Consider the following 23,866-nt stretch of genomic DNA (forward strand, 5'->3'; position numbering starts at 1 on the left):
CATTTTGACGCTTACTAGTGAACATGTAAGGCCATAAATGTGCCCACTAGTTCACTAGTAAGATCATTTTGAGGCTTACTGGTTGACATGTAAGCCACAAAATGCCCACTAGTTCACTAGTAAGATCATTTTGAGGCTTACTAGTTGACATGTAAGCCGCAAAACGCCCACGAGTTCACTGGTAAGATCATTTTGATGCTTACTAGTGAAGATGTAAGCCACAAAACGCTCACTAGTTCACTAGTAAGGTCATTTTGACGCTTACTAGTGAACATGTAAGCCACAAAACACTCACTAGTTAACTAGTAAGGTCATTTTGACACTTACTAGTGAACATGTAATCCACAAAACACCCACTAGTTCACTAGTAAGATCATTTTGAGGCTTACTAGTGAACATGTAAGGCCATAAATGTGCCCACTAGTTCACTAGTAAGATGATTTTGAGGCTTACTAGTGAACATGTAAGGCCATAAATGTGCCCACTAGTTCACTAGTAAGATCATTTTGAGGCTTACTAGTGAACATGTAAGCCACAAAACGCTCACTAGTTCACTAGTAAGATCATTTTGAAGCCTACCAGTGAACATGTAAGCCACAAAACACTCACTAGTTAACTAGTAAGGTCATTTTGACACTTACTAGTGAACATGTAAGCCACAAAACGCCAACTAGTTCACTAGTAAGATCATTTTGAGGCTTACTAGTTGACATGTAAGCCACAAAACGCCCCTTAGCTCACTCGTAAGATAATTTTGAGGCTTACTAGTGAACATGTAAGCCACAAAACGCCCACGAGTTCACTAGTAAGATCATTTTGAGGATTACTAGTTAATATGTAAGCCACAAAACGCTCACTAGTTCACTAGTAAGATCATTTTGACGCCTACTAGTGAACATGTAAGCCACAAAACACTCACTAGTTAACTAGTAAGGTCATTTTGACACTTACTAGTGAACATGTAAGCCACAAAACGCCCACTAGTTCACTAGTAAGATCATTTTGAGGCTTACTAGTTGACATGTAAGCCACAAAACGCCCACGAGTTCACTAGTAAGATCATTTTGAGGCTTACTAGTTAATATGTAAGCCACAAAATGCCCACTAGTTCACTAGTAAGATCATTGTGAGGCTTAGTAGTTGACATGTAAACCGCAAAACGCCCACTAGTTCATTAGTAAGATCATTTTGAGGCTTACTTGTTGACATGTAAGCCGCAAAACGCCCACTAGTTCACTCGTAAGATCATTTTGAGGCTTACTAGTTGACATGCAAGCCGCACAACGCCCACTAGTTCACTAGTAAGATCATTTTGACCCTTACTCGTGAACATGTAAGCCACAAAACGCCCACTAGTTCACTAGTAAGATCATTTTGAGGCTTACTAGTGAACATTTAAGGCCATAAATGTGCCCACTAGTTCACTAGTAAGATCATTTTGAGGCTTACTAGTTTACATGTAAGCCACAAAATGCCCACTAGTTCACTAGTAAGATCATTTTGAGGCTTACTAATTTACATGTAAGCCGCAAAACGCCCACTAGTTCACTGGTAAGATCATTTTGAGGCTTACTAGTGAACATGTAAGGCCATAAATGTGCCCACTAGTTCACTAGTAAGATCATTTTGAGGCTTACTAGTTAACATGTAAGCCACAAAACGCCCACTAGTTCACTAGTAAGATCATTTTGAGGCTTACTTGCTGACATGCAAGCCGCAAAACGCCCACTAGTTCACTAGTAAGATCATTTTGACCCTTACTCGTGAACATGTAAGCCACAAAACGCCCACTAGTTCACTTGTAAGATCATTTTGAGGCTTACTAATGAACATTTAAGGCCATAAATGTGCCCACTAGTTCACTAGTAAGGTCATTTTGACGCTTACTAGTTAACATGTAAGCCACAAAACGCCCACTAGTTCACTAGTAAGATCATTTTGAGGCTTACTTGTTGACATGTAAGCCGCAAAACACCCACTAGTTCACTCGTAAGATCATTTTGAGGCTTACTAGTTGACATGCAAGCCTTAAAACGCACACTAGTTCACTAGTAAGATCATTTTGACGCTTACTAGTGAACATGTAAGGCCATAAATGTGCCCACTAGTTCACTAGTAAGATCATTTTGAGGCTTACTCGTTGACATGTAAGCCACAAAACGCCCACTAGTTCACTAGTAAGATCATTTTGAGGCTTACTAGTTGACATGTAAGCCACAAAACGCCCCTTAGCTCACTCGTAAGATCATTTTGAGGCTTACTAGTTGACATGTAAGCCACAAAACGCCCCTTAGCTCACTCGTAAGTTCATTTTGAGGCTTACTAGTGAACATGTAAGGCCATAAATGTGCCGACTAGTTCACTAGTAAGATCATTTTGAGGCTTACTAGTTGACATGTAAGCCACAAAATGCCCACTAGTTCACTAGTAAGATCATTTTGACGCTTACTAGTGAACATGTAAGGCCATAAATGTGCCCACTAGTTCACTAGTAAGATCATTTTGAGGCTTACTAGTGAACATGTAAGGCCATAAATGTGCCCACTAGTTCACTAGTAAGATCATTTTGAGGCTTACTAGTGAACATGTAAGCCACAAAACGCTCACTAGTTCACTAGTAAGATCATTTTGACGCCTACTAGTGAACATGTAAGCCACAAAACACTCACTAGTTAACTAGTAAGGTCATTTTGACACTTACTAGTGAACATGTAAGCCACAAAACGCCCACTAGTTCACTAGTAAGATCATTTTGAGGCTTACTAGTTGACATGTAAGCCACAAAACGCCCCTTAGCTCACTCGTAAGATAATTTTGAGGCTTACTAGTGAACATGTAAGCCACAAAACGCCCACGAGTTCACTAGTAAGATCATTTTGAGGCTTACTAGTTAATATGTAAGCCACAAAACGCTCACTAGTTCACTAGTAAGATCATTTTGAGGCTTACTAGTTGACATGTAAGCCACAAAACGCCCCTTAGCTCACTCGTAAGATCATTTTGAGGCTTACTAGTGAACATGTAAGGCCATAAATGTGCCGACTAGTTCACTAGTAAGATCATTTTGAGGCTAACTAGTTGACATGTAAGCCACAAAACGCCCACTAGTTAACTAGTAAGGTCATTTTGACACTTACTAGTGAACATGTAAGCCACAAAACGCCCACTAGTTCACTAGTAAGATCATTTTGAGGCTTACTAGTTGACATGTAAGCCACAAAACGCCCCTTAGCTCACTCGTAAGATCATTTTGAGGCTTACTAGTGAACATGTAAGGCCATAAATGTGCCGACTAGTTCACTAGTAAGATCATTTTGAGGCTAACTAGTTGACATGTAAGCCACAAAACGCCCACTAGTTCACTAGTAAGATCATTTTGAGGCTTACTAGTGAACATGTAAGCCACAAAACGCCCACTAGTTCACTAGTAAGATCATTTTGACGCTTACTAGTGAACATGTAAGCCACAAAACGCTCACTAGTTCACATGTAACGTCATTGTGACGCTTACTAGTGAACATGTCAGCCACAAAAGAACCCACTAGTTCACTAGTAAGATCATTTTGAGGCTTACTAGTTGTCATGTAAGCCACAAAACGCCCCTTAGCTCACTAGTAAGGTCATTTTGACGCTTACTCGCGAACATGTAAGCCACAAATTGTCACTAGTTCACTAGTAAGGTCATTTTGACGCTTACTAGTTAACATGTAAGCCACAAAACGCCCACTAGTAAGATCATTTTGAGGCTTACTAGTGAACATGTAAGCCACAAAACGGCCACTAGTTCACTAGTAAAATCATTTTGACGCTTACCCGTGAACATGTAAGCCACAGAACGCCCACTAGTTCACTAGTAAGATCATTTTGAGGCTTACTAGTGAACATGTAAGGCCATAAATGTGCCCATTAGTTCACTGGTAAGATCATTTTGACGCCTACTAGTGAACATGTAAGCCACAAAACACTCACTAGTTCACTAGTAAGGTCATTTTGACACTTACTAGTGAACATGTAAGCCACAAAACGCTCACTAGTTCACTAGTAAGATAATTTTGAGGCTTACTAGTGAACATGTAAGGCCATAAATGTGCCCACTAGTTCACTAGTAAGGTCATTTTGAGGCTTAGTAGTTGACATGTAAGCCACAAAATGCCCACTAGTTCACTAGTAAGATCATTGTGAGGCTTACTAGTTGACATGTAAACCGCAAAACGCCCACTAGTTCATTAGTAAGATCATTTTGAGGCTTACTTGTTGACATGTAAGCCGCAAAACGCCCACTAATTCACTCGTAAGATCATTTTGAGGCTTACTAGTTGACATGCAAGCCGCAAAACGCCCACTAGTTCACTAGTAAGATCATTTTGACCCTTACTCGTGAACATGTAAGCCACAAAACGCCCACTAGTTCACTAGTAAGATCATTTTGAGGCTTACTAGTGAACATTTAAGGCCATAAATGTGCCCACTAGTTCACTAGTAAGATCATTTTGAGGCTTACTAGTTTACATGTAAGCCGCAAAACGCCCACTAGTTCACTGGTAAGATCATTTTGAGGCTTACTAGTGAACATGTAAGGCCATAAATGTGCCCACTAGTTCACTAGTAAGATCATTTTGAGGCTTACTAGTTGACATGCAAGCCGCAAAACGCCCACTAGTTCACTAGTAAGATCATTTTGACCCTTACTCGTGAACATGTAAGCCACAAAACGCCCACTAGTTCACTAGTAAGATCATTTTGAGGCTTACTAGTGAACATTTAAGGCCATAAATGTGCCCACTAGTTCACTAGTAAGGTCATTTTGACGCTTACTAGTTAACATGTAAGCCACAAAACGCCCACTAGTTCACTAGTAAGATCATTTTGAGGCTTACTTGTTGACATGTAAGGCGCAAAACACCCACTAGTTCACTCGTAAGATCATTTTGAGGCTTACTAGTTGACATGCAAGCCGCAAAACGCCCACTAGTTCACTAGTAAGATCATTTTGACGCTTACTAGTGAACATGTAAGGCCATAAATGTGCCCACTAGTTCACTAGTAAGATAATTTTGAGGCTTACTCGTTGACATGTAAGCCACAAAACGCTCACTAATTCACTAGTAAGGTCATTTTGACGCTTACTAGTGAACATGTAAGCCACAAAACGCCCACTAGTTTATTAGTAAGATCATTTTGAGGCTTACTTGTTGACATGTAAGCCGCAAAACGGCCACTAGTTCACTAGTAAGATCATTTTGAGGCTTACTGGTGAACATGTAAGGCCATAAATGTGCCCACTAGTTCACTAGTAAGATCATTTTGAGGCTTACTAGTTGACATGTAAGCCGCAAAACGGCCACTAGTTCACTAGTAAGATCATTTTGAGGCTTACTAGTGAACATGTAAGGCCATAAATGTGCCCACTAGTTCACTAGTAAGATCATTTTGAGGCTTACTAGTGAACATGTAAGGCCATAAATGTGCCCTCTAGTTCACTAGTAAGATCATTTTGAGGCTTACTAGTGAACATGTAAGCCACAAAAAGCTCACTAGTTCACTAGTAAGATCATTTTGACGCCTACTAGTGAACATGTAAGCCACAAAACACTCACTAGTTAACTAGTAAGGTCATTTTGACACTTACTAGTGAACATGTAAGCCACAAAACGCCCACTAGTTCACTAGTAAGATCATTTTGAGGCTTACTAGTTGACATGTAAGCCACAAAACGCCCCATAGCTCACTCGTAAGATCATTTTGAGGCTTACTAGTGAACATCTAAGCCACAAAACGCCCACGAGTTCACTAGTAAGATCATTTTGAGGCTTACTAGTTGACATGCAAGCCGCAAAACGCACACTAGTTCACTAGTAAGATCATTTTGACGCTTACTAGTGAACATGTAAGGCCATAAATGTGCCCACTAGTTCACTAGTAAGATCATTTTGAGGCTTACTCGTTGACATGTAAGCCACAAAACGCCCACTAGTTCACTAGTAAGATCATTTTGAGGCTTACTAGTTGACATGTAAGCCACAAAACGCCCCTTAGCTCACTCGTAAGATCATTTTGAGGCTTACTAGTTGACATGTAAGCCACAAAACGCCCCTTAGCTCACTCGTAAGTTCATTTTGAGGCTTACTAGTGAACATGTAAGGCCATAAATGTGCCGACTAGTTCACTAGTAAGATCATTTTGAGGCTTACTAGTTGACATGTAAGCCACAAAATGCCCACTAGTTCACTAGTAAGATCATTTTGACGCTTACTAGTGAACATGTAAGGCCATAAATGTGCCCACTAGTTCACTAGTAAGATCATTTTGAGGCTTACTAGTGAACATGTAAGGCCATAAATGTGCCCACTAGTTCACTAGTAAGATCATTTTGAGGCTTACTAGTGAACATGTAAGCCACAAAACGCTCACTAGTTCACTAGTAAGATCATTTTGACGCCTACTAGTGAACATGTAAGCCACAAAACACTCACTAGTTAACTAGTAAGGTCATTTTGACACTTACTAGTGAACATGTAAGCCACAAAACGCCCACTAGTTCACTAGTAAGATCATTTTGAGGCTTACTAGTTGACATGTAAGCCACAAAACGCCCCTTAGCTCACTCGTAAGATAATTTTGAGGCTTACTAGTGAACATGTAAGCCACAAAACGCCCACGAGTTCACTAGTAAGATCATTTTGAGGCTTACTAGTTAATATGTAAGCCACAAAACGCTCACTAGTTCACTAGTAAGATCATTTTGAGGCTTACTAGTTGACATGTAAGCCACAAAACGCCCCTTAGCTCACTCGTAAGATCATTTTGAGGCTTACTAGTGAACATGTAAGGCCATAAATGTGCCGACTAGTTCACTAGTAAGATCATTTTGAGGCTAACTAGTTGACATGTAAGCCACAAAACGCCCACTAGTTAACTAGTAAGGTCATTTTGACACTTACTAGTGAACATGTAAGCCACAAAACGCCCACTAGTTCACTAGTAAGATCATTTTGAGGCTTACTAGTTGACATGTAAGCCACAAAACGCCCCTTAGCTCACTCGTAAGATCATTTTGAGGCTTACTAGTGAACATGTAAGGCCATAAATGTGCCGACTAGTTCACTAGTAAGATCATTTTGAGGCTAACTAGTTGACATGTAAGCCACAAAACGCCCACTAGTTCACTAGTAAGATCATTTTGAGGCTTACTAGTGAACATGTAAGCCACAAAACGCCCACTAGTTCACTAGTAAGATCATTTTGACGCTTACTAGTGAACATGTAAGCCACAAAACGCTCACTAGTTCACATGTAAGGTCATTGTGACGCTTACTAGTGAACATGTCAGCCACAAAAGAACCCACTAGTTCACTAGTAAGATCATTTTGAGGCTTACTAGTTGTCATGTAAGCCACAAAACGCCCCTTAGCTAACTAGTAAGGTCATTTTGACGCTTACTCGCGAACATGTAAGCCACAAATTGTCACTAGTTCACTAGTAAGGTCATTTTGACGCTTACTAGTTAACATGTAAGCCACAAAACGCCCACTAGTAAGATCATTTTGAGGCTTACTAGTGAACATGTAAGCCACAAAACGGCCACTAGTTCACTAGTAAAATCATTTTGACGCTTACCCGTGAACATGTAAGCCACAGAACGCCCACTAGTTCACTAGTAAGATCATTTTGAGGCTTACTAGTGAACATGTAAGGCCATAAATGTGCCCATTAGTTCACTGGTAAGATCATTTTGACGCCTACTAGTGAACATGTAAGCCACAAAACACTCACTAGTTCACTAGTAAGGTCATTTTGACACTTACTAGTGAACATGTAAGCCACAAAACGCTCACTAGTTCACTAGTAAGATAATTTTGAGGCTTACTAGTGAACATGTAAGGCCATAAATGTGCCCACTAGTTCACTAGTAAGGTCATTTTGAGGCTTAGTAGTTGACATGTAAGCCACAAAATGCCCACTAGTTCACTAGTAAGATCATTGTGAGGCTTACTAGTTGACATGTAAACCGCAAAACGCCCACTAGTTCATTAGTAAGATCATTTTGAGGCTTACTTGTTGACATGTAAGCCGCAAAACGCCCACTAATTCACTCGTAAGATCATTTTGAGGCTTACTAGTTGACATGCAAGCCGCAAAACGCCCACTAGTTCACTAGTAAGATCATTTTGACCCTTACTCGTGAACATGTAAGCCACAAAACGCCCACTAGTTCACTAGTAAGATCATTTTGAGGCTTACTAGTGAACATTTAAGGCCATAAATGTGCCCACTAGTTCACTAGTAAGATCATTTTGAGGCTTACTAGTTGACATGTAAGCCACAAAATGCCCACTAGTTCACTAGTAAGATCATTTTGAGGCTTACTAGTTTACATGTAAGCCGCAAAACGCCCACTAGTTCACTGGTAAGATCATTTTGAGGCTTACTAGTGAACATGTAAGGCCATAAATGTGCCCACTAGTTCACTAGTAAGATCATTTTGAGGCTTACTAGTTGACATGCAAGCCGCAAAACGCCCACTAGTTCACTAGTAAGATCATTTTGACCCTTACTCGTGAACATGTAAGCCACAAAACGCCCACTAGTTCACTAGTAAGATCATTTTGAGGCTTACTAGTGAACATTTAAGGCCATAAATGTGCCCACTAGTTCACTAGTAAGGTCATTTTGACGCTTACTAGTTAACATGTAAGCCACAAAACGCCCACTAGTTCACTAGTAAGATCATTTTGAGGCTTACTTGTTGACATGTAAGGCGCAAAACACCCACTAGTTCACTCGTAAGATCATTTTGAGGCTTACTAGTTGACATGCAAGCCGCAAAACGCCCACTAGTTCACTAGTAAGATCATTTTGACGCTTACTAGTGAACATGTAAGGCCATAAATGTGCCCACTAGTTCACTAGTAAGATAATTTTGAGGCTTACTCGTTGACATGTAAGCCACAAAACGCTCACTAATTCACTAGTAAGGTCATTTTGACGCTTACTAGTGAACATGTAAGCCACAAAACGCCCACTAGTTTATTAGTAAGATCATTTTGAGGCTTACTTGTTGACATGTAAGCCGCAAAACGGCCACTAGTTCACTAGTAAGATCATTTTGAGGCTTACTGGTGAACATGTAAGGCCATAAATGTGCCCACTAGTTCACTAGTAAGATCATTTTGAGGCTTACTAGTTGACATGTAAGCCGCAAAACGGCCACTAGTTCACTAGTAAGATCATTTTGAGGCTTACTAGTGAACATGTAAGGCCATAAATGTGCCCACAAGTTCACTAGTAAGATCATTTTGAGGCTTACTAGTGAACATGTAAGGCCATAAATGTGCCCTCTAGTTCACTAGTAAGATCATTTTGAGGCTTACTAGTGAACATGTAAGCCACAAAAAGCTCACTAGTTCACTAGTAAGATCATTTTGACGCCTACTAGTGAACATGTAAGCCACAAAACACTCACTAGTTAACTAGTAAGGTCATTTTGACACTTACTAGTGAACATGTAAGCCACAAAACGCCCACTAGTTCACTAGTAAGATCATTTTGAGGCTTACTAGTTGACATGTAAGCCACAAAACGCCCCTTAGCTCACTCGTAAGATCATTTTGAGGCTTACTAGTGAACATCTAAGCCACAAAACGCCCACGAGTTCACTAGTAAGATCATTTTGAGGCTTACTAGTTGATATGTAAGCCACAAAACGCTCACTAGTTCACTAGTAAGATCATTTTGACGCCTACTAGTGAACATGTAAGCCACAAAACACTCACTAGTTAACTAGTAAGGTCATTTTGACACTTACTAGTGAAGATGTAAGCCACAAAACGCCCACTAGTTCACTAGTAAGATCATTTTGAGGCTTACTAGTGAACATGTAAGGCCATAAATGTGCCGACTAGTTCACTAGTAAGATCATTTTGAGGCTAACTAGTTGACATGTAAGCCACAAAACGCCCACTAGTTCACTAGTAAGATCATTTTGAGGCTTACTAGTGAACATGTAAGCCACAAAACGCCCACTAGTTCACTAGTAAGATCATTTTGACGCTTACTAGTGAACATGTAAGCCACAAAACGCTCACTAGTTCACAAGTAAGGTCATTGTGACGCTTACTAGTGAACATGTCAGCCACAAAAGAACCCACTAGTTCACTAGTAAGATCATTTTGAGGCTTACTAGTTGTCATGTAAGCCACAAAACGCCCCTTAGCTCACTAGTAAGGTCATTTTGACGCTTACTCGCGAACATGTAAGCCACAAATTGTCACTAGTTCACTAGTAAGGTCATTTTGACGCTTACTAGTTAACATGTAAGCCACAAAACGCCCACTAGTTCACTAGTAAGATCATTTTGAGGCTTACTAGTGAACATGTAAGCCACAAAACGGCCACTAGTTCACTAGTAAAATCATTTTGACGCTTACCCGTGAACATGTAAGCCACAGAACGCCCACTAGTTCACTAGTAAGATCATTTTGAGGCTTACTAGTGAACATGTAAGGCCATAAATGTGCCCATTAGTTCACTGGTAAGATCATTTTGACGCCTACTAGTGAACATGTAAGCCACAAAACACTCACTAGTTCACTAGTAAAGTCATTTTGACACTTACTAGTGAACATGTAAGCCACAAAACGCTCACTAGTTCACTAGTAAGATCATTTTGAGGCTTACTAGTTGACATGTAAACCGCAAAACGACCACTAGTTCATTAGTAAGATCATTTTGAGGCTTACTTGTTGACATCTAAGCCGCAAAACGCCCACTAGTTCACTCGTAAGATCATTTTGAGGCTTACTAGTTGACATGCAAGCCGCAAAACGCCCACTAGTTCACTAGTAAGATCATTTTGAGGCTTACTTGTTGACATGTAAGGCGCAAAAAACACCCACTAGTTCACTCGTAAGATCATTTTGAGGCTTACTAGTTGACATGCAAGCCGCAAAACGCCCACTAGTTCACTAGTAAGATCATTTTGACGCTTACTAGTGAACATGTAAGGCCATAAATGTGCCCACTAGTTCACTAGTAAGATAATTTTGAGGCTTACTCGTTGACATGTAAGCCACAAAACGCTCACTAATTCACTAGTAAGGTCATTTTGACGCTTACTAGTGAACATGTAAGCCACAAAACGCCCACTAGTTTATTAGTAAGATCATTTTGAGGCTTACTTGTTGACATGTAAGCCGCAAAACGGCCACTAGTTCACTAGTAAGATCATTTTGAGGCTTACTGGTGAACATGTAAGGCCATAAATGTGCCCACTAGTTCACTAGTAAGATCATTTTGAGGCTTACTAGTTGACATGTAAGCCGCAAAACGGCCACTAGTTCACTAGTAAGATCATTTTGAGGCTTACTAGTGAACATGTAAGGCCATAAATGTGCCCACTAGTTCACTAGTAAGATCATTTTGAGGCTTACTAGTGAACATGTAAGGCCATAAATGTGCCCTCTAGTTCACTAGTAAGATCATTTTGAGGCTTACTAGTGAACATGTAAGCCACAAAAAGCTCACTAGTTCACTAGTAAGGTCATTTTGACACTTACTAGTGAACATGTAAGCCACAAAACGCCCACTAGTTCACTAGTAAGATCATTTTGAGGCTTACTAGTTGACATGTAAGCCACAAAACGCCCCTTAGCTCACTCGTAAGATCATTTTGAGGCTTACTAGTGAACATCTAAGCCACAAAACGCCCACGAGTTCACTAGTAAGATCATTTTGAGGCTTACTAGTTGATATGTAAGCCACAAAACGCTCACTAGTTCACTAGTAAGATCATTTTGACGCCTACTAGTGAACATGTAAGCCACAAAACACTCACTAGTTAACTAGTAAGGTCATTTTGACACTTACTAGTGAAGATGTAAGCCACAAAACGCCCACTAGTTCACTAGTAAGATCATTTTGAGGCTTACTAGTGAACATGTAAGGCCATAAATGTGCCGACTAGTTCACTAGTAAGATCATTTTGAGGCTAACTAGTTGACATGTAAGCCACAAAACGCCCACTAGTTCACTAGTAAGATCATTTTGAGGCTTACTAGTGAACATGTAAGCCACAAAACGCCCACTAGTTCACTAGTAAGATCATTTTGACGCTTACTAGTGAACATGTAAGCCACAAAACGCTCACTAGTTCACAAGTAAGGTCATTGTGACGCTTACTAGTGAACATGTCAGCCACAAAAGAACCCACTAGTTCACTAGTAAGATCATTTTGAGGCTTACTAGTTGTCATGTAAGCCACAAAACGCCCCTTAGCTCACTAGTAAGGTCATTTTGACGCTTACTCGCGAACATGTAAGCCACAAATTGTCACTAGTTCACTAGTAAGGTCATTTTGACGCTTACTAGTTAACATGTAAGCCACAAAACGCCCACTAGTTCACTAGTAAGATCATTTTGAGGCTTACTAGTGAACATGTAAGCCACAAAACGGCCACTAGTTCACTAGTAAAATCATTTTGACGCTTACCCGTGAACATGTAAGCCACAGAACGCACAATAGTTCACTAGTAAGATCATTTTGAGGCTTACTAGTGAACATGTAAGGCCATAAATGTGCCCATTAGTTCACTGGTAAGATCATTTTGACGCCTACTAGTGAACATGTAAGCCACAAAACACTCACTAGTTCACTAGTAAGGTCATTTTGACACTTACTAGTGAACATGTAAGCCACAAAACGCTCACTAGTTCACTAGTAAGATCATTTTGAGGCTTACTAGTTGACATGTAAACCGCAAAACGCCCACTAGTTCATTAGTAAGATCATTTTGAGGCTTACTTGTTGACATCTAAGCCGCAAAACGCCCACTAGTTCACTCGTAAGATCATTTTGAGGCTTACTAGTTGACATGCAAGCCGCAAAACGCCCACTAGTTCACTGGTAAGATCATTTTGACCCTTACTCGTGAACATGTAAGCCACAAAACGCCCACTAGTTCACTAGTAAGATCATTTTGAGGCTTACTAGTGAACATTTAAGGCCATAAATGTGCCCACTAGTTCACTAGTAAGATCATTTTGAGGCTTACTAGTTGACATGTAAGCCACAAAATGCCCACTAGTTCACTAGTAAGATCATTTTGAGGCTTACTAGTTTACATGTAAGCCGCAAAACGCCCACTAGTTCACTGGTAAGATCATTTTGAGGCTTACTAGTGAACATGTAAGGCCATAAATGTGCCCACTAGTTCACTACTAAGATCATTTTGAGGCTTACTAGTTTACATGTAAGCAATAAAACGCCCACTAGTTCACTGGTAAGATCATTATGAGGCTTACTAGTGAACATGTAAGGCCATAAATGTGCCCACTAGTTCACTACTAAGATCATTTTGAGGCCTACTAGTGAACATGTAAGCCACAAAACACTCACTAGTTCACTAGTAAGGTCATTTTGACACTTACTAGTGAACATGTAAGCCACAAAACGCTCACTAGTTCACTAGTAAGATCATTTTGAGGCTTACTAGTGAACATGTAAGGCCATAAATGTGCCCACTAGTTCACTAGTAAGGTCATTTTGAGGCTTAGTAGTTGACATGTAAGCCACAAAATGCCCACTAGTTCACTAGTAAGATCATTGTGAGGCTTACTAGTTGACATGTAAACCGCAAAACGCCCACTAGTTCATTAGTAAGATCATTTTGAGGCTTACTTGTTGACATGTAAGCCGCAAAACGCCCACTAGTTCACACGTAAGATCATTTTGAGGCTTACTAGTTGACATGCAAGCCGCAAAACGCCCACTAGTTCACTAGCAAGATCATTTTGACCCTTCCTCGTGAACATGTAAGCCACAAAACGCCCACTAGTTCACTAGTAAGATCATTTTGAGGCTTACTAGTGAACATTTAAGGCCATAAATGTGCCCACTAGTTCACTAGTAAGATCATTTTGAGGCTTACTAGTTGACATGTAAGCCACAAAATGCCCACTAGTTCACTAGTAAGATCATTTTGAGGCTTACTAGTTTACATGTAAGCCGCAAAACGCCCACTAGTTCACTGGTAAGATCATTTTGAGGCTTACTAGTGAACATGTAAGGCCATAAATGTGCTCACTAGTTCACTACTAAGGTCATTTTGACGCTTACTAGTTAACATGTAAGCCACAAAACGCCCACTAGTTCACTAGTAAGATCATTTTGAGGCTTACTAGTGAACATGTAAGCCACAAAACGGCCACTAGTTCACTAGTAAAATCATTTTGACGCTTACCCGTGAACATGTAAGCCACAGAACGCACACTAGTTCACTGGTAAGATCATTTTGAGGCTTACTAGTGAACATGTAAGGCCATAAATGTGCCCACTAGTTCACTACTAAGGTCATTTTGACGCTTACTAGTTAACATGTAAGCCACAAAACGCCCACTAGTTCACTAGTAAGATCATTTTGAGGCTTACTTGTTGACATGTAAGCCGCAAAACACCCACTAGTTCACTCGTAAGATCATTTTGAGGCTTACTAGTTGACATGCAAGCCGCAAAACGCCCACTAGTTCACTGGTAAGATCATTTTGACGCTTACTAGTGAACATGTAAGGCCATAAATGTACCCACTAGTTCACTAGTAAGATCATTTTGAGGCTTACTCGTTGACATGTAAGCCACAAAACGCTCACTAATTCACTAGTAAGGTCATTTTGACGCTTACTAGTGAACATGTAAGCCACAAAACGCCCACTAGTTTATTAGTAAGATCATTTTGAGGCTTATTTGTTGACATGTAAGCCGCAAAACGGCCACTAGTTCACTAGTAAGATCATTTTGACGCTTACTCGTGAACATGTAAGCCACAAAACGCCCACTAGTTCACTGGTAAGATCATTTTGAGGCTTACTGGTGAACATGTAAGGCCATAAATGTGCCCACTAGTTCACTGGTAAGATCATTTTGAGGCTTACTAGTTGACATGTAGGCCGCAAAACGCCCACTAGTTCACTAGTAAGATCATTTTGACACTTACTAGTGAACATGTAAGGCCATAAATGTGCCCATTAGTTCACTAGTAAGATCATTTTGAGGCTTACTAGTTGACATGTAAGCCACAAAATGCCCACTAGTTCTCTAGTAAGATCATTTTGAGGCTTACTAGTGAAGATGTAAGCCACAAAACGCCCACTTGTTCACTAGTAAGAACATTTTGACGCTTACTAGTGAACATGTAAGGCCATAAATGTGCCCACTAGTTAACTAGTAAGATCATTTTGACTCTTAATAGTGAACATGTAAGGCCATAAATGTGCCCACTAGTTCACTAGTAAGATCATTTTGAGGCTTACTAGTTGACATATAAGCCGCAATACGCCCCTTAGCTCACTCGTAAGATCATTTTGAGGCTTGCTAGTTGACATGTAAGCCGCAAAACGCTCACTAGTTCACTAGTAAGGTCATTTTGACGCTTACTCGTGAACATGTAAGCCACAAATTGTCACAAGTTCACTAGTAAGGTCATTTTGACGCTTACTAGTTAACATGTAAGCCGCAAAACGCCCACTAGTTCACTAGTAAGATCATTTTGAGGCTTACTAGTTGACATGTAAGCCACAAAACGCCCCTTAGCTCACTCGTAAGATCATTTTGAGGCTTACTAGTGAACATCTAAGCCACAAAACGCCCACGAGTTCACTAGTAAGATCATTTTGAGGCTTACTAGTTGATATGTAAGCCACAAAACGCTCACTAGTTCACTAGTAAGATCATTTTGACGCCTACTAGTGAACATGTAAGCCACAAAACACTCACTAGTTAACTAGTAAGGTCATTTTGACACTTACTAGTGAAGATGTAAGCCACAAAACGCCCACTAGTTCACTAGTAAGATCATTTTGAGGCTTACTAGTGAACATGTAAGGCCATAAATGTGCCGACTAGTTCACTAGTAAGATCATTTTGAGGCTAACTAGTTGACATGTAAGCCACAAAACGCCCACTAGTTCACTAGTAAGATCATTTTGAGGCTTACTAGTGAACATGTAAGCCACAAAACGCCCACTAGTTCACTAGTAAGATCATTTTGACGCTTACTAGTGAACATGTAAGCCACAAAACGCTCACTAGTTCACAAGTAAGGTCATTGTGACGCTTACTAGTGAACATGTCAGCCACAAAAGAACCCACTAGTTCACTAGTAAGATCATTTTGAGGCTTACTAGTTGTCATGTAAGCCACAAAACGCCCCTTAGCTCACTAGTAAGGTCATTTTGACGCTTACTCGCGAACATGTAAGCCACAAATTGTCACTAGTTCACTAGTAAGGTCATTTTGACGCTTACTAGTTAACATGTAAGCCACAAAACGCCCACTAGTTCACTAGTAAGATCATTTTGAGGCTTACTAGTGAACATGTAAGCCACAAAACGGCCACTAGTTCACTAGTAAAATCATTTTGACGCTTACCCGTGAACATGTAAGCCACAGAACGCCCACTAGTTCACTAGTAAGATCATTTTGAGGCTTACTAGTGAACATGTAAGGCCATAAATGTGCCCATTAGTTCACTGGTAAGATCATTTTGACGCCTACTAGTGAACATGTAAGCCACAAAACACTCACTAGTTCACTAGTAAAGTCATTTTGACACTTACTAGTGAACATGTAAGCCACAAAACGCTCACTAGTTCACTAGTAAGATCATTTTGAGGCTTACTAGTTGACATGTAAACCGCAAAACGACCACTAGTTCATTAGTAAGATCATTTTGAGGCTTACTTGTTGACATCTAAGCCGCAAAACGCCCACTAGTTCACTCGTAAGATCATTTTGAGGCTTACTAGTTGACATGCAAGCCGCAAAACGCCCACTAGTTCACTAGTAAGATCATTTTGAGGCTTACTTGTTGACATGTAAGGCGCAAAAAACACCCACTAGTTCACTCGTAAGATCATTTTGAGGCTTACTAGTTGACATGCAAGCCGCAAAACGCCCACTAGTTCACTAGTAAGATCATTTTGACGCTTACTAGTGAACATGTAAGGCCATAAATGTGCCCACTAGTTCACTAGTAAGATAATTTTGAGGCTTACTCGTTGACATGTAAGCCACAAAACGCTCACTAATTCACTAGTAAGGTCATTTTGACGCTTACTAGTGAACATGTAAGCCACAAAACGCCCACTAGTTTATTAGTAAGATCATTTTGAGGCTTACTTGTTGACATGTAAGCCGCAAAACGGCCACTAGTTCACTAGTAAGATCATTTTGAGGCTTACTGGTGAACATGTAAGGCCATAAATGTGCCCACTAGTTCACTAGTAAGATCATTTTGAGGCTTACTAGTTGACATGTAAGCCGCAAAACGGCCACTAGTTCACTAGTAAGATCATTTTGAGGCTTACTAGTGAACATGTAAGGCCATAAATGTGCCCACTAGTTCACTAGTAAGATCATTTTGAGGCTTACTAGTGAACATGTAAGGCCATAAATGTGCCCTCTAGTTCACTAGTAAGATCATTTTGAGGCTTACTAGTGAACATGTAAGCCACAAAAAGCTCACTAGTTCACTAGTAAGGTCATTTTGACACTTACTAGTGAACATGTAAGCCACAAAACGCCCACTAGTTCACTAGTAAGATCATTTTGAGGCTTACTAGTTGACATGTAAGCCACAAAACGCCCCTTAGCTCACTCGTAAGATCATTTTGAGGCTTACTAGTGAACATCTAAGCCACAAAACGCCCACGAGTTCACTAGTAAGATCATTTTGAGGCTTACTAGTTGATATGTAAGCCACAAAACGCTCACTAGTTCACTAGTAAGATCATTTTGACGCCTACTAGTGAACATGTAAGCCACAAAACACTCACTAGTTAACTAGTAAGGTCATTTTGACACTTACTAGTGAAGATGTAAGCCACAAAACGCCCACTAGTTCACTAGTAAGATCATTTTGAGGCTTACTAGTGAACATGTAAGGCCATAAATGTGCCGACTAGTTCACTAGTAAGATCATTTTGAGGCTAACTAGTTGACATGTAAGCCACAAAACGCCCACTAGTTCACTAGTAAGATCATTTTGAGGCTTACTAGTGAACATGTAAGCCACAAAACGCCCACTAGTTCACTAGTAAGATCATTTTGACGCTTACTAGTGAACATGTAAGCCACAAAACGCTCACTAGTTCACAAGTAAGGTCATTGTGACGCTTACTAGTGAACATGTCAGCCACAAAAGAACCCACTAGTTCACTAGTAAGATCATTTTGAGGCTTACTAGTTGTCATGTAAGCCACAAAACGCCCCTTAGCTCACTAGTAAGGTCATTTTGACGCTTACTCGCGAACATGTAAGCCACAAATTGTCACTAGTTCACTAGTAAGGTCATTTTGACGCTTACTAGTTAACATGTAAGCCACAAAACGCCCACTAGTTCACTAGTAAGATCATTTTGAGGCTTACTAGTGAACATGTAAGCCACAAAACGGCCACTAGTTCACTAGTAAAATCATTTTGACGCTTACCCGTGAACATGTAAGCCACAGAACGCACAATAGTTCACTAGTAAGATCATTTTGAGGCTTACTAGTGAACATGTAAGGCCATAAATGTGCCCATTAGTTCACTGGTAAGATCATTTTGACGCCTACTAGTGAACATGTAAGCCACAAAACACTCACTAGTTCACTAGTAAGGTCATTTTGACACTTACTAGTGAACATGTAAGCCACAAAACGCTCACTAGTTCACTAGTAAGATCATTTTGAGGCTTACTAGTTGACATGTAAACCGCAAAACGCCCACTAGTTCATTAGTAAGATCATTTTGAGGCTTACTTGTTGACATCTAAGCCGCAAAACGCCCACTAGTTCACTCGTAAGATCATTTTGAGGCTTACTAGTTGACATGCAAGCCGCAAAACGCCCACTAGTTCACTGGTAAGATCATTTTGACCCTTACTCGTGAACATGTAAGCCACAAAACGCCCACTAGTTCACTAGTAAGATCATTTTGAGGCTTACTAGTGAACATTTAAGGCCATAAATGTGCCCACTAGTTCACTAGTAAGATCATTTTGAGGCTTACTAGTTGACATGTAAGCCACAAAATGCCCACTAGTTCACTAGTAAGATCATTTTGAGGCTTACTAGTTTACATGTAAGCCGCAAAACGCCCACTAGTTCACTGGTAAGATCATTTTGAGGCTTACTAGTGAACATGTAAGGCCATAAATGTGCCCACTAGTTCACTACTAAGATCATTTTGAGGCTTACTAGTTTACATGTAAGCAATAAAACGCCCACTAGTTCACTGGTAAGATCATTATGAGGCTTACTAGTGAACATGTAAGGCCATAAATGTGCCCACTAGTTCACTACTAAGATCATTTTGAGGCCTACTAGTGAACATGTAAGCCACAAAACACTCACTAGTTCACTAGTAAGGTCATTTTGACACTTACTAGTGAACATGTAAGCCACAAAACGCTCACTAGTTCACTAGTAAGATCATTTTGAGGCTTACTAGTGAACATGTAAGGCCATAAATGTGCCCACTAGTTCACTAGTAAGGTCATTTTGAGGCTTAGTAGTTGACATGTAAGCCACAAAATGCCCACTAGTTCACTAGTAAGATCATTGTGAGGCTTACTAGTTGACATGTAAACCGCAAAACGCCCACTAGTTCATTAGTAAGATCATTTTGAGGCTTACTTGTTGACATGTAAGCCGCAAAACGCCCACTAGTTCACACGTAAGATCATTTTGAGGCTTACTAGTTGACATGCAAGCCGCAAAACGCCCACTAGTTCACTAGCAAGATCATTTTGACCCTTCCTCGTGAACATGTAAGCCACAAAACGCCCACTAGTTCACTAGTAAGATCATTTTGAGGCTTACTAGTGAACATTTAAGGCCATAAATGTGCCCACTAGTTCACTAGTAAGATCATTTTGAGGCTTACTAGTTGACATGTAAGCCACAAAATGCCCACTAGTTCACTAGTAAGATCATTTTGAGGCTTACTAGTTTACATGTAAGCCGCAAAACGCCCACTAGTTCACTGGTAAGATCATTTTGAGGCTTACTAGTGAACATGTAAGGCCATAAATGTGCTCACTAGTTCACTACTAAGGTCATTTTGACGCTTACTAGTTAACATGTAAGCCACAAAACGCCCACTAGTTCACTAGTAAGATCATTTTGAGGCTTACTAGTGAACATGTAAGCCACAAAACGGCCACTAGTTCACTAGTAAAATCATTTTGACGCTTACCCGTGAACATGTAAGCCACAGAACGCACACTAGTTCACTGGTAAGATCATTTTGAGGCTTACTAGTGAACATGTAAGGCCATAAATGTGCCCACTAGTTCACTACTAAGGTCATTTTGACGCTTACTAGTTAACATGTAAGCCACAAAACGCCCACTAGTTCACTAGTAAGATCATTTTGAGGCTTACTTGTTGACATGTAAGCCGCAAAACACCCACTAGTTCACTCGTAAGATCATTTTGAGGCTTACTAGTTGACATGCAAGCCGCAAAACGCCCACTAGTTCACTGGTAAGATCATTTTGACGCTTACTAGTGAACATGTAAGGCCATAAATGTACCCACTAGTTCACTAGTAAGATCATTTTGAGGCTTACTCGTTGACATGTAAGCCACAAAACGCTCACTAATTCACTAGTAAGGTCATTTTGACGCTTACTAGTGAACATGTAAGCCACAAAACGCCCACTAGTTTATTAGTAAGATCATTTTGAGGCTTACTTGTTGACATGTAAGCCGCAAAACGGCCACTAGTTCACTAGTAAGATCATTTTGACGCTTACTCGTGAACATGTAAGCCACAAAACGCCCACTAGTTCACTGGTAAGATCATTTTGAGGCTTACTGGTGAACATGTAAGGCCATAAATGTGCCCACTAGTTCACTGGTAAGATCATTTTGAGGCTTACTAGTTGACATGTAGGCCGCAAAACGCCCACTAGTTCACTAGTAAGATCATTTTGACACTTACTAGTGAACATGTAAGGCCATAAATGTGCCCATTAGTTCACTAGTAAGATCATTTTGAGGCTTACTAGTTGACATGTAAGCCACAAAATGCCCACTAGTTCTCTAGTAAGATCATTTTGAGGCTTACTAGTGAAGATGTAAGCCACAAAACGCCCACTTGTTCACTAGTAAGAACATTTTGACGCTTACTAGTGAACATGTAAGGCCATAAATGTGCCCACTAGTTAACTAGTAAGATCATTTTGACTCTTAATAGTGAACATGTAAGGCCATAAATGTGCCCACTAGTTCACTAGTAAGATCATTTTGAGGCTTACTAGTTGACATATAAGCCGCAATACGCCCCTTAGCTCACTCGTAAGATCATTTTGAGGCTTGCTAGTTGACATGTAAGCCGCAAAACGCTCACTAGTTCACTAGTAAGGTCATTTTGACGCTTACTCGTGAACATGTAAGCCACAAATTGTCACAAGTTCACTAGTAAGGTCATTTTGACGCTTACTAGTTAACATGTAAGCCGCAAAACGCCCACTAGTTCACTAGTAAGATCATTTTGAGGCTTACTTGTTGACATGTAAGCCGCAAAACACCCACTAGTTCACTCGTAAGATCATTTTGAGGCTTACTAGTTGACATGCAAGCCGCAAAACGCCCACTAGTTCACTAGTAAGATCATTTTGAGGCTTACTCGTTGACATGTAAGCCACAAAACACTCACTAATTCACTAGTAAGGTCATTTTGACGCTTACTAGTGAACATGTAAGCCACAAAACGCCCACTAGATCATTAGTAAGATCATTTTGAGGCTTACTTGTTGACATGTAAGCCGCAAAACGGCCACTAGTTCACTCGTAAGATCATTTTGACGCTTACTCGTGAACATGTAAGCCACAAAACGCCCACTAGTTCACTGGAAAGATTATTTTGAGGCTTACTAGTGAACATGTAAGGCCATAAATGTGCCCACTAGTTCACTAGTAAGATCATTTTGACGCTTACTAGTTGACATGTAAGCCACAAAATCCCCAATAGTTCACTAGTAAGATCATTTTGAGGCTTACTAGTTGACATATAAGCCGCAAAACCCCCACTAGTTCACTGGTAAGATCATTTTGAGGCTTACTAGTGAACATGTAAGCCACAAAACGCCCACTAGTTCACTAGTAAGATCATTTTGAGGCTAACGAGTGAAGTTGTAAGCCACAAAACGCCCACTAGTTCACTAGTAAGATCATTTTGAGGCTTACTAGTGAACATGTAAGCCACAAAACGCCCAGGAGTTCACTAGTAAGATCATTTTGAGGCTTACTAGTTGACATGTAAGCCACAAAACGCTCACTAATTCACTAGTAAGGTCATTTTGACGCTTACTAGTGAACATGTAAGCCACAAAACGCCCACTAGTTCACTAGTAAGATCATTTTGAGGCTTACTAGTGAACATGTCAGGCCATAAATGTGCCCACCTGTTCACTAGTAAGATCATTTTGACTCTTAATAGTGAACATGTAAGGCCATAAATGTGCCCACTAGTTCACTCGTAAGATCATTTTGAGGCTTGCTAGTTGACATGTAAGCCGCAAAACGCTCACTAGTTCACTAGTAAGGTCATTTTGACGCTTACTCGTGAACATGTAAGCCACAAATTGTCACTAGTTCACTAGTAAGATCATTTTGAGGCTTACTCGTTGACATGTAAGCCACAAAACGCTCACTAATTCACTAGTAAGGTCATTTTGACGCTTACTAGTGAACATGTAAGCCACAAAACGCCCACTAGTTCATTAGTAAGATCATTTTGAGGCTTACTTGTTGACATGTAAGCCGCAAAACACTCACTAATTCACTAGTAAGGTCATTTCGACGCTTACTAGTGAACATGTAAGGCACAAAACGCCCACTAGTTCATTAGTAAGATCATTTTGAGGCTTACTTGTTGACATGTAAGCCGCAAAACGGCCACTAGTTCACTAGTAAGATAATTTTGACGCTTACTCGTGAACATGTAAGCCACAAAACGCCCACTAGTTCACTGTAAAGATCATTTTGAGGCTTACTAGTGAACATGTAAGGCCATAAATGTGCCCACTAGTTCACTAGTAAGATCATTTTGACGCTTACTAGTTGACATGTAAGCCACAAAATCCCCACTAGTTCACTAGTAAGATCATTTTGAGGCTTACTACTTGACATATAAGCCGCAAAACCCCCACTAGTTCACTGGTAAGATCATTTTGAGGCTTACTAGTGAACATGTAAGCCACAAAACGCCCACTAGTTCACTAGTAAGATCATTTTGAGGCTAACGAGTGAAGATGTAAGCCACAAAACGCCCACTAGTTCACTAGTAAGATCATTTTGAGGCTTACTAGTGAACATGTAAGCCACAAAACGCCCAGGAGTTCACTAGTAAGATCATTTTGAGGCTTACTAGTTGACATGTAAGCCACAAAACGCTCACTAATTCACTAGTAAGGTCATTTTGACGCTTACTAGTGAACATGTAAGCCACAAAACGCCCACTAGTTCACTAGTAAGATCATTTTGAGGCTTACTAGTGAACATGTCAGGCCATAAATGTGCCCACCTGTTCACTAGTAAGATCATTTTGACTCTTAATAGTGAACATGTAAGGCCATAAATGTGCCCACTAGTTCACTCGTAAGATCATTTTGAGGCTTGCTAGTTGACATGTAAGCCGCAAAACGCTCACTAGTTCACTAGTAAGGTCATTTTGACGCTTACTCGTGAACATGTAAGCCACAAAACGCCCACTAGTTCACTAGTAAGATCATTTTGAGGCTTACTAGTGAAGATGTAAGGCCATAAATGTGCCCACTAGTTCACTCGTAAGATCATTTTGAGGCTTGCTAGTTGACATGTAAGC

This window comes from Hippocampus zosterae, chromosome 2 (genome assembly GCF_025434085.1).
Source record: "Hippocampus zosterae strain Florida chromosome 2, ASM2543408v3, whole genome shotgun sequence".
Taxonomy (NCBI): Eukaryota; Metazoa; Chordata; class Actinopteri; order Syngnathiformes; family Syngnathidae; genus Hippocampus; species Hippocampus zosterae.